A 16,915-nucleotide genomic window follows, 5' to 3' on the forward strand; every position below is an offset into this window, starting at 1 on the left:
GAGGAGACTCTGAAGGAATTTCTGGTGAAATTGCTGAAGAAATTCCAGGTAGATATCCTGAAGGAACCCCTGGTGGAGCTCCTGGAGGAATACCTTGTGGAGTTTCTGGAGGAATCTCTTGTGGAGTTCCTAAGGAATCCCTGGTGAAATTCCACTGGATTCCCTGGCGGAGTTTCTGGAGGAATCCCTGCTGAGATTCCTGAAGAAAACCCTGGTGAAATTCCTGAAGAAACTCTTGGTAGACTTAATGAAGAAGTTCCTGAAGGAATTCCTGGTGAAATTCTTGAAGAAATCTCTGGTGGAGTTTCTGGAGGGATCCTTGGTGAAATTCCTGAAGAAAACCCAGGTATAGTTCCTGAAGGATCCCTGGTGGAGTTTCTGAAGGAGTTCCTGGTGAAATTCCTAAAGAAATCCCTGGTTAAACTCCTGAAGGAATCCCTTGTGGATTTCCTAAGGAATCTCTGGTGAAATTTCTGTAGAAATCCAAGGTAGAGTTCCTGAAGGAATCCCTGGAGGAGTTCCTGAAGGAGTTCCTGGTGAAATTCCTAAAGAAATCCCTGGTTAAACTCCTGAAGGAATCCCTTGTGGATTTCCTGAGGAATCTCTGGTGAAATTCCACTGGATTCCCTGGCGGAGTTTCTGGAGGGATCCCTGGTGAAATTCCTGAAGAAATCCCTGGAGGAGTTCCTTGTGGAGTTCCTGGAGGAATCCCTAGTGGAGTTCCTGGAGGAATTCTTGGTGGAGTTCCTGGAGGAATTCCTGGTGGAATTCCTGAAAAAATCACTGATGGAGTTCCTAAGGAATCCCTGGTGAAATTCCACTGGATTCCCTGGCGGAGTTTCTAGAGGAATCCCTGGTGAGATTCCTGAAGAAATCCCTGGTGATATTCCTGAAGAAACTCTTGGTAGACTTAATGAAGAAGTTCCTGAAGGAATTCCTGGTGAAATTTCTGAAGAAATCCAAGGTAGAGTTCCTGAAGGAATCCCTGGAGGAGTTCCTGAAGGAGTTCCTGGTGAAATTCCTAAAGAAATCCCTGGTGAAACTCCTGAAGGAATCCCTTGTGAATTTCCTGAGGAATCTCTGGTGAAATTCCACTGGATTCCCTGGCGGAGTTTCTGGAGGGATCCCTGGTGAAATTTCTGAAGAAATCCCTGGAGGAGTTCCTGGAGGAATCCCTAGTGGAGTTCCTGGAGGAATTCTTGGTGGAGTTCCTGGAGGAATTCCTGGTGGAATTCTTGAAAAAATCACTGATGGAGTTCCTAAGGAATCCCTGGTGAAATTCCACTGGATTCCCTGGCGGAGTTTCTAGAGGAATCCCTGGTGAGATTCCTGAAGAAATCCTTGGTGAAATTCCTGAAGAAACTCTTGGTAGACTTAATGAAGAAGTTCCTGAAGGAATTCCTGGTGAAATTCTTGAAGAAATCTCTGGTGGAGTTTCTGGAGGGATCCATGGTGAAATTCCTGAAGAAAACCCAGGTATAGTTCCTGAAGGATCCCTGGTGGAGTTTCTGAAGGAGTTCCTGGTGAAATTCCTAAAGAAATCCCTGGTTAAACTCCTGAAGGAATCCCTTGTGGATTTCCTAAGGAATCTCTGGTGAAATTTCTGTAGAAATCCAAGGTAGAGTTCCTGAAGGAATCCCTGGAGGAGTTCCTGAAGGAGTTCCTGGTGAAATTCCTAAAGAAATCCCTGGTTAAACTCCTGAAGGAATCCCTTGTGGATTTCCTAAGGAATCTCTGGTGAAATTCCACTGGATTCCCTGACGGAGTTTCTGGAGGGATCCCTGGTGAAATTCCTGAAGAAATCCCTGGAGGAGTTCCTTGTGGAGTTCCTGGAGGAATCCCTGGTGGAGTTCCTGGAGGAGTTCCTGGTGAAATTCCTGAAGAATCCCAGTTAGACTTCCTGAAGGACTCCCTGGAGGAGTTCCTGTAGGAATTCCTGGTTAAATTCCTGAAGGAATCCCTGGTGAAGTTGCTGAAAGAATTCCTGGTGAAATTCCTGAATAAATCCCTAGTGGATTTTCTGGATGAATCCCTTGTGGAGTTCCTGGTGCAATTCCTGAAGAAATCCCTGATGGAGTTCCTGAAGGAATCCCTTGTGGAGTTCCTGGAGGATTCCCTGGTGAAATTCCTGAAGAAATCCCAGGTAGACTTCCTGAAGGAATCCCTGGTGGAGTTGCTGGAAGAATTCCTGGAGTAAATTCCTGGATAAATCTCGGGTGGAGTTTCTGAAGGAATCCCTAGTGGAGTTCCTGGAGGAATCCCTAGTTTCTGGAGGACTCACTGCGGGTGATGAAATTCCTGAAAGGATCCTCAGTAAAGCTCCTGGAGGGATCCATAGTAAACCTCCTGAAGGAATCCCTAGTGGAGTTCCTGAAGAAATCCCTGGTGAAATTCCTAAAGAAATCTCAGGTAGAGTTCCTGAAGGAATCCCTGGAGGAGACTCTGAAGGAATTTCTGGTGAAATTGCTGAAGAAATTCCAGGTAGATATCCTGAAGGAACCTCCTGGAGGAATACCTTGTGGAGTTCCTAAGGAATCCCTGGTGAAATTCCACTGGATTCCCTGGCGGAGTTTCTGGAGGAATCCCTGCTGAGATTCCTGAAGAAAACCCTGGTGAAATTCCTGAAGAAACTCTTGGTAGACTTAATGAAGAAGTTCCTGAAGGAATTCCTGGTGAAATTCTTGAAGAAATCTCTGGTGGAGTTTCTGGAGGGATCCTTGGTGAAATTCCTGAAGAAAACCCAGGTATAGTTCCTGAAGGATCCCTGGTGGAGTTCCTGAAGGAATTCCTGGTGGAATTCCTGAAAAAATCACTGATGGAGTTCCTAAGGAATCCCTGGTGCAATTCCACTGGATTCCCTGGCGGAGTTTCTAGAGGAATCCCTGGTGAGATTCCTGAAGAAATCCCTGGTGAAATTCCTGAAGAAACTCTTGGTAGACTTAATGAAGAAGTTCCTGAAGGAATTCCTGGTGAAATTCTTGAAGAAATCTCTGGTGGAGTTTCTGGAGGGATCCTTGGTGAAATTCCTGAAGAAAACCCAGGTATAGTTCCTGAATTCCTGGTGAAATTTTTGAAGAAATCCAAGGTAGAGTTCCTGAAGGAATCCCTGGAGGAGTTCCTGAAGAAGTTCCTGGTGAAATTCCTAAAGAAATCCCTGGTGAAACTCCTGAAGGAATCCCTTGTGGATTTCCTAAGGAATCTCTGGTGAAATTCCACTGGATTCCCTGGCGGATTTTTCTGGAGGGATCCCTGGTGAAATTCCTGAAGAAATCCCTGGAGGAGTTCCTGGAGGAATCCCTTGTGGAGTTCCTGGAGGAATCCCTGGTGGAGTTCCTGGAGGAATTCCTGGTGAAATTCCTGAAGAATCCCAGTTAGACTTCCTGAAGGACTCCCTGGAGGAGTTCCTGTAGGAATTCCTGGTTAAATTCCTGAAGGAATCCCTGGTGAAGTTGCTGAAAGAATTCCTGGTGAAATTCCTGAATAAATCCCTAGTGGATTTTCTGGATGAATCCCTTGTGGAGTTCCTGGTGCAATTCCTGAAGAAATCCCTGATGGAGTTCCTGAAGGAATCCCTTGTGGAGTTCCTGGAGGATTCCCTGGTGAAATTCCTGAAGAAATCCCAGGTAGACTTCCTGAAGGAATCCCTGGTGGAGTTGCTGGAAGAATTCCTGGGGTAAATTCCTGGATAAATCTCGGGTGGAGTTTCTGGAGGAATCCCTAGTGGAGTTCCTGGAGGAATCCCTAGTTTCTGGAGGACTCACTGCGGGTGATGAAATTCCTGAAAGGATCCTCAGTAAAGCTCCTGGAGGGATCCATAGTAAACCTCCTGAAGGAATCCCTAGTGGAGTTCCTGAAGAAATCCCTGGTGAAATTCCTAAAGAAATCTCAGGTAGAGTTCCTGAAGGAATCCCTGGAGGAGACTCTGAAGGAATTTCTGGTGAAATTGCTGAAGAAATTCCAGGTAGATATCCTGAAGGAACCCCTGGTAGAGCTCCTGGAGGAATACCTTGTGGAGTTCCTGGAGGAATCTCTTGTGGAGTTCCTAAGGAATCCCTGGTGAAATTCCACTGGATTCCCTGGCGGAGTTTCTGGAGGAATCCCTGCTGAGATTCCTGAAGAAAACCCTGGTGAAATTCCTGAAGAAACTCTTGGTAGACTTAATGAAGAAGTTCCTGAAGGAATTCCTGGTGAAATTCTTGAAGAAATCTCTGGTGGAGTTTCTGGAGGGATCCTTGGTGAAATTCCTGAAGAAAACCCAGGTATAGTTCCTGAAGGATCCCTGGTGGAGTTCCTGGAGGAATTCCTGGTGAAATTTCTGAAGAAATCCAAGGTAGAGTTCCTGAAGGAGTTCCTGGTGAAATTCCTAAAGAAATCCCTGGTGAAACTCCTGAAGGAATCCCTTGTGGATTTCCTAAGGAATCTCTGGTGAAATTCCACTGGATTCCCTGGCGGATTTTTCTGGAGGGATCCCTGGTGAAATTCCTGAAGAAATCCCTGGAGGAGTTCCTGGAGGAATCCCTTGTGCAATTCCTGAAGAAATCCCTGATGGAGTTCCTGAAGGAATCCCTTGTGGAGTTCCTGGAGGATTCCCTGGTGAAATTCCTGAAGAAATCCCAGGTAGACTTCCTGAAGGAATTCCTGGTGGAGTTGCTGGAAGAATTCCTGGGGTAAATTCCTGGATAAATCCCTGGTGGAGTTTCTGGAGGGATCCTTAGTGAAGTTCCTACAGGAATCTCTGGTGGAGTTTCTGGAGGGATCCCTGGTGAAATTCCAGAAGAAATCCCTGGTGGAGTTCCTGGAGGAATTTTTGGTGAAGTTCCTGCAGGAATCCTTGGTGAAGTTGCTGGAGGAATCCCTTGTGGAGTTCCTGAAAGAATCCCTGGTGAAATCCCTGGTGGAATTCTTGGAGGGATCCCTGGTGGAGTTCCTGGTGGAACCCCTTATGAAGCTTGTGGAGCAATCCCTGATGAAGTTCCCAAAGGAATCCCTGGTGGAGTTCCTTTGGAAATCCCTGATTGTATTCCAGGAGGAATCCCTGTTGGAATTCCTGGTGGAATCTCTGACGGAATTTATGGAGGAATCCCTGGTGGAGTTCCTTATGGAATCCCTGGTGGAGTTCCTGAAGGGATTCCTGGAGAAGTTTCTGATGGAATCCCTGTTGGAATTCCTGGAGTGATCCCTGATGAAATTTCTAGAGAGATCCCTGGTGAAGTTCCTGGAGGGATGCTTGGTGAAATTCCTGCAGGTATCCTTGGTGGAGTTCCTGGAAGAATCTCTAGTGGTGTTATTGACGATATCCCTGGTGGAGCTTCTGGTGGAATCACTGGTTAAGTTCCTGAAAGTATCTCTGGTGGAGCTTCTGGAGAAATACCTGGAGGAATCACTGATAGAGTTCCTTGAGTAATCTCTGGTGGAGTTTCTTGAGGAATCCTTGGTGTAATTTCTGAAGGAATCCCTGGTGAAGTTCCAGGAAGAATCTCTGGTGGAGTTCCTGGAGAAATTCCTGGTGGGTTTTCTGAAGAAATGTCTGGTGGACTTCTTAGAGGAATACCTGGTGGACTTTTTAGAGGAATGCCTGGCGAAGTTCTTGGAAGAATCCCTCGTGAAATTTCTGAAGAAATCCTGTTGAAGTACCTGGAGAAATCTTTTCCTGGAGGGATCCTAGGTGAAGTTGTTGTAGGAACCCTGATGGAGTTTTTGGAGGAGTCCCTGGTTGAGCAATCTCTGGTTAAATTTCTGGAGAAATCCGCAAATGATTTCTAGAAGCAATACTTGTTGAAATCCCTGATAAATTTACTGATAATTAATGGTAGAATACCTGCTTTAATCCTTGGTAGAATTCCTATTGAAGTTCATGAAGGCTGGTGGCGTTGCTCAAGAGATTCTTGTGAAAATCTTTGTGGAATTTCTGATGGGATTTTTGGAGAAATTCTTGGAGGAATTCCCTGATGCAATCATGGTTATTAAACTTTCCAAAACCTTCAAAGACTGGAAATTTCACTGGCGTCCTTGAGTAGAAAGTGTCGTAGTGCATGCCTGATTTTAGAAGAATGCAATAATGACAGCTTTGTCGTAGAAAACTCTTCACAGATAATTACTATGAAAGAGCTCTTAGAATTCTGCCTTTGTTAGACAACCAATTTTGCACTCAATGAAACTGCCCCAACTCCTATGCACCCAACAATCCTTCGCAGGAAATCGAAAAACCACCCTTTAAACGGATATTAAACTTCGATCGAATCCGCAACCTGCCAAAGGCAGCCGCATAACCATCCAGTAAGAACAATCCCAGGCCAAGTTGGACCCATTTGTACCGCAAGTGGAACGTGCTGAGACAACGAATTTCATCACTGGGATAACTTCTTTGCAACAATCTTTTCAAAAGTTTCTCCTCGTCGTTGAACCGGACAACCGGTTGGCAAAGAAAGAAAGAAAAATATTGAAAAGTAAATCTTACCTTCTTTTGTTTCCTTTTCGAGCGCCGTCACCGCGAATGACACTCCTCTAGCTATAATTTTCCATAATGTAGTCTGTAATAATGGCATCAAAACGTATACACGGAGCGACACACACACCGAGGGGCCTCACAAAGCCACACACTTAACTGGCTGACTATCTCCTCCTTCCACTTTCTGCCAAAACCACTTTTTCACCTCTTCAACGGCATCTTTCGCACCCCTGCACCTTTTCTTCGGTTAATCTTCTCTTTCTTCCTGGCTGAGCTTCACTTGATTTGCCTTTCTTCGGACTTTTCCCGACACATTTCTTTTCCTCTCTCCTTGTGCTCTTTCTTCCACTTCCGTCAATCCCGCGCTCAAGCTTTTCACCGCCAACCTTCAATAAAGAAACTTTTCCACCCTCTCTTTCTTCCGATATCCTTGGTATACCCCTCACCGATCCCTCTACACTATGTTATTATTCATATCTTCGCTGCAATGCAGTTCACGTTTCCAACAGAGTCCTCCCTCACTAACGAGCAGTTTCACTCAATAACGGCAAAATTGTTATAAATCAGCATTATTCGCCACTGCTGACACTGAGACTCGCCTTTGCCCCTTTCCTCGTCTTCTTCTTCTGAGGTCAGACTTCTTCCGTCCCGTCTTAGTCGGTTGTCAACTAAAGTTCCAGCGTTGTGTAGTTATGTGTTACCCTTTAATTTGGTGGCTCCGTCGTCGTTGCCTTATTTTCGGGGACAAGTCCACAAAAGCTTTGCTGCTTTTAGATTAACACTAACAGATACACTCACAGACACAGATATATTTATGAACGGCTAAGTGAAGAACGACAAACACTTACACTACACAGACACGGACTTACGGCACTGTTCAACTTGAACTACTTGGGTTAGATGGGTCGGGTTTGGGGTGGTGGTTAATATGATGAGCCTTTTTGTTGCGAAAATATTCAATTTTTCGACACGTGTGCTCGTAACGCCGATTCAGATGCCGATGAACGTCGGTGAGTTGTTTGCCGACGGGCTCCGAATCCGGGTAATATCTGCAAATGAAAAGAAATGGATAACAATGATATTGTGGGTTTGGAAAAAATCGCAATCAGATGAAAAATCAGCAATCAATCAATCAGAAACCGATCTATCGTTTCACACTTGAACGAAACAGTAAATAGCGTTGAGAACGGGTTTTCCATCGCAAAAGTGTTTGTGTTTGTGTATATGAAACATTTTTAGAAGCTGCCTGTTTGAATAGTCTTCGAATACGATACACAAACAGCAGCAAGAAATCTCAAGAATCCTGAGAATACTCTGGTAACATTAGGTATTCTTAGAATACAACCATACAAACAGAGATTTTGACAACCCCCTGTATATCAAATATTCCATCATTTGCGATACTTTAACAATGGGGAGGGTACAAAAAAGGGGGGAGGGCTCCCTGCAAATCTTATTACAACTCTTCATATTGTATTTAAAGTTGAAAACATTATATGGCACATGAATTCCCCTGTCCTGAATATAAAACACTGTGTCGGTTTATTGATTAGATTAGATTTTTAAATAAAAAATGCAAAAAGTTCAAGTATATTTTAAAAATGACCTGGGGCAGACACGAACATTCTGAAAACGCCATTATTTTTGTTTATTTTTATACTTTCAAGCCCGGGGTGTCCAGTTCCTGTGCATTCATATCGACTTTTTTTGTCGAACAGTGTAATAGTGAACACTCAACTCCATAACAACTAATTGTTGAGATAGCTTCTGTGTAGAAAAACTTATATTCAAGTGTTTGTTTTAAATCTAAAAGTTATTTTTGGCTTTCTAAAATCGACCTTTAAATCGAATTTCAAATTATGATTTATCTTTTTGTACAATAATAAACATTAAAAACTTTGAAATATTCAAAAAAGTGCTTAAATTTATTTTTTTCTAAATTCTTTATTTTTTTTAAATATTTCAGATTCACTTCGTCCAAGCGGGGTTTTCAGCTACTGAGCTTATATTTGACCACTATATGCGATAAAATTAATCTCTTAAATTTTCGGAGTTCTTTATATTTATATCACTATTTCACATTCCTTTTACACTTTCAAAGGCTAAATGTGGGAAACATTTTTAGCTTACATATGCAAGAATAACTGAACAGCTATAAAATTCGTGGTAATGAATACTGGGTACTTTTTCCTTGACTGCAAGGTATGTTCTGTAAAACTTTTTAAAATTATAATAATGCAACCTTTTATACCGCGTATTTTATTTTTTATTTTTTTTTTTTCAAATACGTCGTATGTGATAGCTTTCAGGTTTACAAGCAAAGGCGTAGCCAGAAGGGGACAGAAAAGAGCCGTTGACCCCCCCACACCCCCCCCCCCCCCCGGCCCCCGGCATGCGGAAAAAAAACATCTAAATCAACTAATTTGCTAAAAAGGAAACTATATTGTTTCAACCATTGTTTTCAGCATTCATATCTCAAAAACAGACTGTCATTCCAGAAATCATTTACAGAATTTGGCTCCTTAGAAGTTGCTTTCAGAATTCATAATTCAAAAATAATTACGTTCGGATTGACTTCTTGAAGATTTCTTCAAGATCACTAAACAATTATCATTCTGCTCAAGATCTCACCAGATATCATTTGAAGAAAGATTCTATTCACAGCCTTCAACGAATGTTGAGTACAATCTGTCAACAATATTTTTTGGAATTCAAATAGATCTGTCAAGTTCTCTTAAAATAAATTATTTCAATTCATCAATTCATCAACGAGTGTGTCAAAAAAATGAAATATCTCTACATATTTCGAACGATTTTTTAGATGTTTTTCTTTCGATTTTTCAAAAATTTCATAAAAGATCGCTTCAAAGTTTATTCCAGAAACAGTTCTTCGGGATACCTCGAATTTCTTAAATGAGTTTCTAGCAATAACTCAAGGTTTATATTTGAGATTGTATCTTCGTAGTGCCATCAGAACTTTCTTCATAACACAAGGCTTCATGTATTGTTTCAGGAATTCTAACAAAGGACTTACAGGGATTTCTCCAATGATTCGCCCAAGATGGCACCTTCGGAAATTCTTCTGCATATTTTTTAAAGATATTATTCATGCGTTTTTTTTCCCATATTCGGTCAGAAGATAAACCCGGAAATCTTCTTTAAAAATTATATATTGTTAGGCATCACTTTAGTTCTTTTCTTTTATTCCTTAGTAAATTCATGGAACTCCTATAGAAAGTTCTTGAAACTTATGACTTACTTCATGAGCTCCTCCAAGGATTCCTCAAAAGTTTCCAATTCTTCAAGTTTGTTTATATATTCTTGGTGATAATAAACCTTAGACCCAAGATTTGTCCATGAATACCTCTTAGAACTTCCCTATGAACTATTTCAAAGATTTTTCCAGAAAATCAACTAATTTTTTTCTGGACTTTTTTGCAAAATGTAAACCCAACTATTTTTTTATCATTCTGAGCAATTGAAAACTACAAAACTTATCAAAAATTATCAAAGAATTTCTGCAAGAACTTTTATTGTAATTTTACAAAGAATCGTTCCGAAATTTTGCTAAGAACATCTCTAAATATTGTATTGTCTTAGTAAGGGATTTCCCGAGAAATTCGTAATGGTAGTTTTTGAACTAATTTATTTTAAATAGTTTGAATACAAACAAATAAATTTCTTCAGAAAAACCCTTTGAGCTTGAAGAAGTATGTGGATACAATTGGAGTTTGAGTAGGATTTTCTGCTGTATATATTTTCTACTAGTGGTCCCGGCCTGGGAGGGAGAAACCAATACAAAATTTCTGTACGTCATAGTGAGCCGAGATTCCGCTGTCACGAACTGTCACTGTGAGCCCAGATCTCAAACATTGGACTAACATGGAAAAAGCGCGTAACTGATTAAAACACATTTTCGCATTTCATCAAAAGTGACAAAAATTGAATTAAAATCAATTGATACACAAAATGTAAGTAACGTCACGTGAGCACCTTCCAACTGATTGAATATAAAGCATTGAAAAACGCATCGTTTTACTTTTTACAATGAAAATGAATACTTAGTGCATAGAAAACTGTGGCCCTTTTTCCATGTTTGTCAGGAAAGATCGAAAGTACACAACAAAAGAAAACTAACGGTTTTCCCCAAGCCTGCCTTGATTGTTGTTGGCAAGCTGGAGTTATCTTGCAGTTCAAACAAACGTTGTTCTATATTTTGTGTGTAGTATCGGTGCCTCCCTCCCAGGTCCCGGCAAACTTTGTCTTGCCATCAAGTAGGCTGTTGAAAAACGCTTTTGATCGTCCCATATAAAATGACAGTTTCGTTCGCGCTCGTTTTTTTCAACTTTCCCGGTGAATATCCTGGGATTTCTATACACACAAACACGTCGGAACCCTTGACGAACAAAACTGAGAAAAAATCGTTCAAATCCGTTGACCCGTTCGTAAGCCATTTCGTGACATACAAACACCATTCTATTTTTATTTATATAGATTATCCTTAAAAACCGATTCCTGCAAAAAGTTCTCTATGTAGTTTTTTTTTTAATTTTATTTCAGATATTTTTTTAAATCCTTCGTGCAATTCTTTTAAAAGTTCTTCGATAATTCTTAATGATGTTTTGGAATCTTTCAAGAGTCTTTTCGAAAGAATCATTCAAGAATTGATTCACCCAAGAATTAATCCTGTAGTTTCCCTAAAAAAAATCTAATGATTTCTCCAAATATTTATTCAGGAATCATTCCACAGTTGCATTGAAAAAAAATTTTCAGAGTTTTTTATGGACTTCTTCTTATCCTTCAGGGTTTATACCTCTATTCGTAGGATTTTTTTCTCAAAATTTTGCTTCTTGGCTACAACAAATCTCTGCAGCTCCTGAAGAATTTATTCTCACTATTTTAGAAAAAAAAAATCTCAAGAAATCCGTGAGGAAATTCTTTAAAGACACATACATGTATGAGTATTGGCGATCTGAAAAATAATAGTTATTTTGTTTTTTTTTTTTTCAAGGATACCTCTGAAAGAATTGTTGATAAATTCCTTGTATGAATTTGATCAAGAATCTATAGAGAAATTCCTCAGGGAAGAACTCGGTAAAACATGTTGAGGAAATGTTTTGAAAAAGAAAATAAAGAAACAATGTTAGATGAAGTTTTGAAGAGTTCCTTGGAAAATCTTGAATCGATTCTAGGAATATATTGACAATATCCTTGAAAGTCCTCTTTTGTAAAATTTGATGTTTTGTTAGTAGACGTCTCAAGAAAATATTTGGTGGAATTTGGAAGAAAAATAAGAGTCTATCCTATTACCCCGAATACCATTAACCCGAACGCAATTACCCAGAATTCCAAAACCCCGAACAACCCATCGCCTCGAATGACATTACCCCAAATTCCAATATCGTGGGGAAATGTCATCAATATCATCATGTCAAGATAATTTTATATTCGGGGGAATAGCATTCGGGGTGATGGATTTCGGGGTGATGGCATTCCGAGAAATGGCATCCGGGGTAATAGGGTAGAATCCTCAATAAATGTTGTCATAGAACATATGAACTATTTTCAAAGCAATCAATTCCTGAAAATTGTTTAAGGAGTTTCTGAAAAAAAAGTCTAGAAGACTACAATTTACCTAAGGAAAAAATCAAGACGCAATCCTGGAAAAAAAGCGTTACTCAGACAACAAATTGAACTGCGACGCGTTTCGAACACAACTTTACCATCTTTGTAGGGTTGCTGTCCGGCATTCTTGAAACATGCCCTGCCCATCGTATCCTTCCAGTTTTGGCCACCTTCTGGATACTGGGTTCACCGTAGAGTTGGGCGAGCTCGTGGTTCATCCTTCGCCGCCACACACCGTTTTGCTGCACACGCCAAAGATCGTCCTAATCACCCGACGTTCGAATAATTCAAGTGCTTGCAAGTCCTCCTCGCGCAACGTCCCCGTTTTATGCCCGTAGAGGACTACCGGCCTTATGAGAGTTTTGTACATGGTACATTTGGTGCGGGGGTGAATCTATTTTGACCGCTGGATCTTGTGGAGGCCATAGTAGGCCCGACTTCCACTGATGATGCGCCTCCGTATTTCACGGCTAACGTTGTTGTCAGCCGTCAGCAAGGATCCAAGATAGAGGAACTCGTCGACCACCTCGAACGTATCCCCGTCTACCGTAACACTGCTACCTAGACGAGCTCTGTCGCGCTCGACCCCACCAGCTAGCATGTACTTTGTCTTGGACGCATTCACCACCAGTCCAACTTTTGCTGCCTCGCGTTTCAGGCGGGTGTACAGGTCTGCCACCTTTTCAAATGTTCGGCCGACGATGTCCATATCATCCGCGAAGCAAACAAATTGACTGGATCTCGTAAAAATCGTGCCCCGGCTGTTAAGCCCGGCTCTCCGCATAACACCTTCTAGCGCAATATTGAACAACAGGCACGAAAGTCCATCACCTTGTCGTAGTCCCCGGTGGGATCCAAACGAACTGGAGTGTTCGCCTGAAACCTTCACACAATTTTGCACACCTTCCATCGTCGCTCTTATCAGTCTCGTGAGCTTCCCGGGAAAGCTGTTCTCGTCCATGATTTTCCATAGCTCTACGCGGTCGATACTGTCGTATGCCGCCTTGAAATCGATGAAAAGATGATGCGTTGGGACCTGGTATTCACGACATTTTTGGAGGATTTGCCGTACAATAAAGATCTGGTCCGTTGTCGATCGGCCGTCAACGAAGCCGGCTTGATAACTTCCCACGAACTCGTTTACTACAGGTGACAGACGGAAGATGATCTGGGATAATACTTTGAAGGGCGCATTTAGAATGGTTATCGCTCGAAAGTTCTCACAATCTATCCTGTCGCCTTTCTTATAGTTGGGGCATAATACCCCTTCCTTGAACTCCTCCGGTAGGTGTTCTGTTTCCCAGATTGTGCCTATCAGCCGGTGCAGACAAATGGCCAGCTTGTCTGGGCCCATCTTTATGAGTTCAGCTCCGATACCATCCTTACCAGCAGCTTTTATTGTTCTTGAGCTGGTGCATGGCATCCTTAACCTCCTTTGAAGTGGGGGCTGGTTGGTTTCCATCCTCCGCAGTACCAACGAAGGCATTTCCTCCGTTGTCCCGACCTTCATTGCCTGTGCTCTCAGCGCCATTCAGGTGCTCGTCGAAGTGCTGCTTCCACCTTTCGATCACCTCACGCTCGTCCGTCCGTCCGAATGCTCCCATCCTTATCCCTGCACATCTCGGCTCGCGGCACGAAGCCGTTGCGGGATGCGTTGAGCTTCTGATAGTACTTACGCGTTTCTTGAGATTGGCACAGCTGTTCCATCTCCTTGCACTCTGTCTCCTCCAGGCGGCGTTTTTTCTCCCGAAAGAGGCGGGTCTGCTGTTGCCGTTTCCGTTCATAGCGTTCCACGTTCTGCCGGGTCTCTTGCTGCAGCATTCTCCTTCTCCAAAACCTCCTGGCACTCCTCGTCGAACCAATCGTTCCGTCCCACGTACCCGACGTTGCTCTTAGCTGCATCGTTGATGGTTGCTTTTACTGTTCTCCAGCAGTCCTCAAGAGGGGCTTCATCCAGCTCACCCTCTTCCGGTAATGCAGCCTCGAGGTACTGCGCGTAAGCCGCTGCGACATCCGGTTGCTTAACGCTCTAAGTAATACCGGGGCGGCCGTCAGTACCGTACGTTGTTAACGACGGAGAGTTTTGAGCGCAGTTTGACCATCACCAGATAGTGGTCAGAGTCGATGTTAACGCCACGATGGGTCCTGACGTCGATTATGTCGGAGAAGTGCCGTCCATCAATCAGAACGTGGTCGATTTGCGATTCTGTCTGCTGTGGTGATCTCCAGGTGTATCGGTATGGAAGCCTGTGCTGGAAGTAGGTGCTACGAATGGCCATATTCTTGGAGGCGGCGAAATCAATTAGTCGTAGGCCGTTTTCGTTCGTCAGCCGGTGGGCGCTGAACTTTCCAATCGTCAGTTTGAACTCCTCCTCCTGGCCAACCTGAGCGTTTAGATCTCCTATGATGATTTTGACGTCGTGGCTTGGGCAGCTGTCCTACTCGCTTTCGAGCTGCGAGTAAAAAGCGTTTTTATCATCATCAGTGCTTCCGGAGTGAGGGCTGTGTACGTTTATTATGCTGAAGTTGAAGAACCGGCCTTTGATCCTCAACTTGCACATTCTCTCATTGATTGGGCACCACCCGATCACGCGCCTCTGCATATCACCCATCACTATGAAAGCTGTTCTCAGCTCATGTGTGTTGCCGCAGCTCTGGTAGATGGTATGGTTACCTCTAAACGTTCGCACCATCGATCCCTTCCAACACACTTCCTGCAACGCTACGATGCCGAATCCGCGGTCCTTCAGCACATTGGCGAATATGCGTGTGCTCCCGATGAAGTTGAGAAATTTACAGTTCCACGTACCGAGCTTCCAATCGCTAGTCCCTTTACGTCGCTTCGTTGCTTGATGTTTTTACGGTTGGCTTGCAGGGCCTGACACCAACCCCCTAGATTTCCGGAGGACCATTCCTCCTAGATGTTCGGAGGACCATAGTGCACAGTTTAGCTTAGAGTCCTTCTCTGGCACTCGGACGATGATCAGCCGCCCCTAACATGGGGAACAGACGCTGTTGTGAGCCGCTCCTAACATGGAGTACAGACGCTCAAGGTTTGCAGAAGCAAAAGCAAAAGATTTTTTTTTAAAGACTTGCATTAAAATAGAAACCACGTCTCTAAATAGAAACTTATTATTGGTACTGTCTTTAGGATTATTTATTTGATCAACTTTTAATATTAGGTACTCATATAAAAAAAAAGTTTATTTTTAGATCTTTTATAAATCAATATTATTAAACAAATTGACAAAAATAGACCAAACTGATTGCCTTAAAAACCAAGTGGGTAGGTTGTTTTAATTTCCTCATCTATTTCTAGACAACAGCAAAAAATCTGTGAATTTACCTTTATTTTTGCATTGAAGTGACCTGACTAATCGCATAAGTTTTCCGGAGAATCTGAAGATATTTTCAAAAAATTTTCAATACAGAAACTTCATCAAATATTTTGCTGCAATTTCTCCAACAATTCTGCAAAAAAATCTTTCAGAAAATCTTCATAATATGTTCTTAATATATTTATGGATGATGGCACAAAACATCGGTTGGAATTGAATCAAATTATTTTTAAGTGAATGAAAAGTTAACAAAAACAAAGTGTGTCTTTCCGATTTCTCATATGATGTAAATTTTCACTCGTTTCTTTCAAGACTGATACCATAAAAAATCGACTAAACTGCATCATCATATCTTTAAAGTATTTATGATTAGTACACGGTAATTGAAGGTATTTTTTCTTCTAAATTCTCAAAACAAATGATTTGCAGATTTTGTTTCTTTGGGGATAAAATTAACCATTCGATATGGGGGTAATATGAACAACGGACAGGGCGAATACTATAGGATTTTATTTCAGATACCGAGATCTTACCGGAGAAAAATACAAAGACAGACATGGACAGTAGCCTGGGACACGGTTATATGAAAAATTTAAATTCTTGCTCCAGTCCACTTTTTGAATTGCATTTAGGTCCCCTAACAACTGTGCAAAATGTCAGCTCAATCGGAGAAACTATATTCTAGCGCCAGCCGTTCAAAGTTTGTATGGGATTTACTATGGGAAAACTTACTTTTGCAAAGAAAAATCGCCAGAGGTCGCCCGTTGACCTCTATAAAAATTCTGAACACAGATATCGATAGGTATTTCATCCAAAAAGTGGACTGGAGCGAGAATCTAAGTTTTGTCCCACATTAATGGACAGCCATCCAAATGGCCGTGTATTCTGAGAATCTGTGCATGTTACCCTCGTAACATGTTCATTTTATCCACATGTTTGAATCATTGACTCTGTGGATGATGTTTTTTTTTTCAATTTTTTTTTTTCCTTACTTTTATTTGTTAGGCACTCCGTGCACTTGGCCACCACTATGCCGAGGATCATACACTCAGGCAAATGAACTATCGATAAACATAGAAACCCCTTATGAAAATTCGCCACAAGAAATCGGATTGAAATTCATAGATTTGCCTTATGAAACTAGAATTTGAAAACAAAAAACGTTAACGCGGCAACCTGGAATCGAATCAAGAACCTTGCGATCGATACACCACGCGCCTATTGACGCCTTGATGTGGAGTGATGCTAAAACGATACATAAAGCGTTCGTATTGCAATAATCGTTCCACCTTTCATAAGGCAAAATGTATGAAATTCTATAGTCCAGTTCGCTACGTGTATATACAGAATCTATTTATATTCTAGTTCTTATTGCTATTTCTCTCATACCGAGCAGGTAGAGGAGAGTGCTGCCGTTGGTCCAATCCATATCCATATCGAAGTCCATTGGTGTGCGGTGGTTCTTTTTGTTTTTTTGTTTTTTTTTTCATGTCGCTACTGTTCG

General features: G+C 42.0%; 1 protein-coding gene across 5 annotated transcripts in view; it reads right to left on the reverse strand.

The window, feature by feature from the left end:
• LOC5572215 (high affinity cGMP-specific 3',5'-cyclic phosphodiesterase 9A) overlaps positions 1-16,915 on the reverse strand; it is a 781,628-nt gene that overhangs the window by 541,301 nt on the left and 223,412 nt on the right. For all 5 annotated transcript variants that reach the window (XM_021853022.1, XM_021853027.1, XM_021853024.1 and 2 more), the window contains one exon: positions 6,458-7,497. The gene's annotated coding sequence lies outside the window, so the exon portion shown is untranslated. The remainder of the gene's footprint in view (positions 1-6,457; positions 7,498-16,915) is intronic.

This window comes from Aedes aegypti, chromosome 3 (genome assembly GCF_002204515.2).
Source record: "Aedes aegypti strain LVP_AGWG chromosome 3, AaegL5.0 Primary Assembly, whole genome shotgun sequence".
Lineage (NCBI taxonomy): Eukaryota > Metazoa > Arthropoda > Insecta > Diptera > Culicidae > Aedes > Aedes aegypti.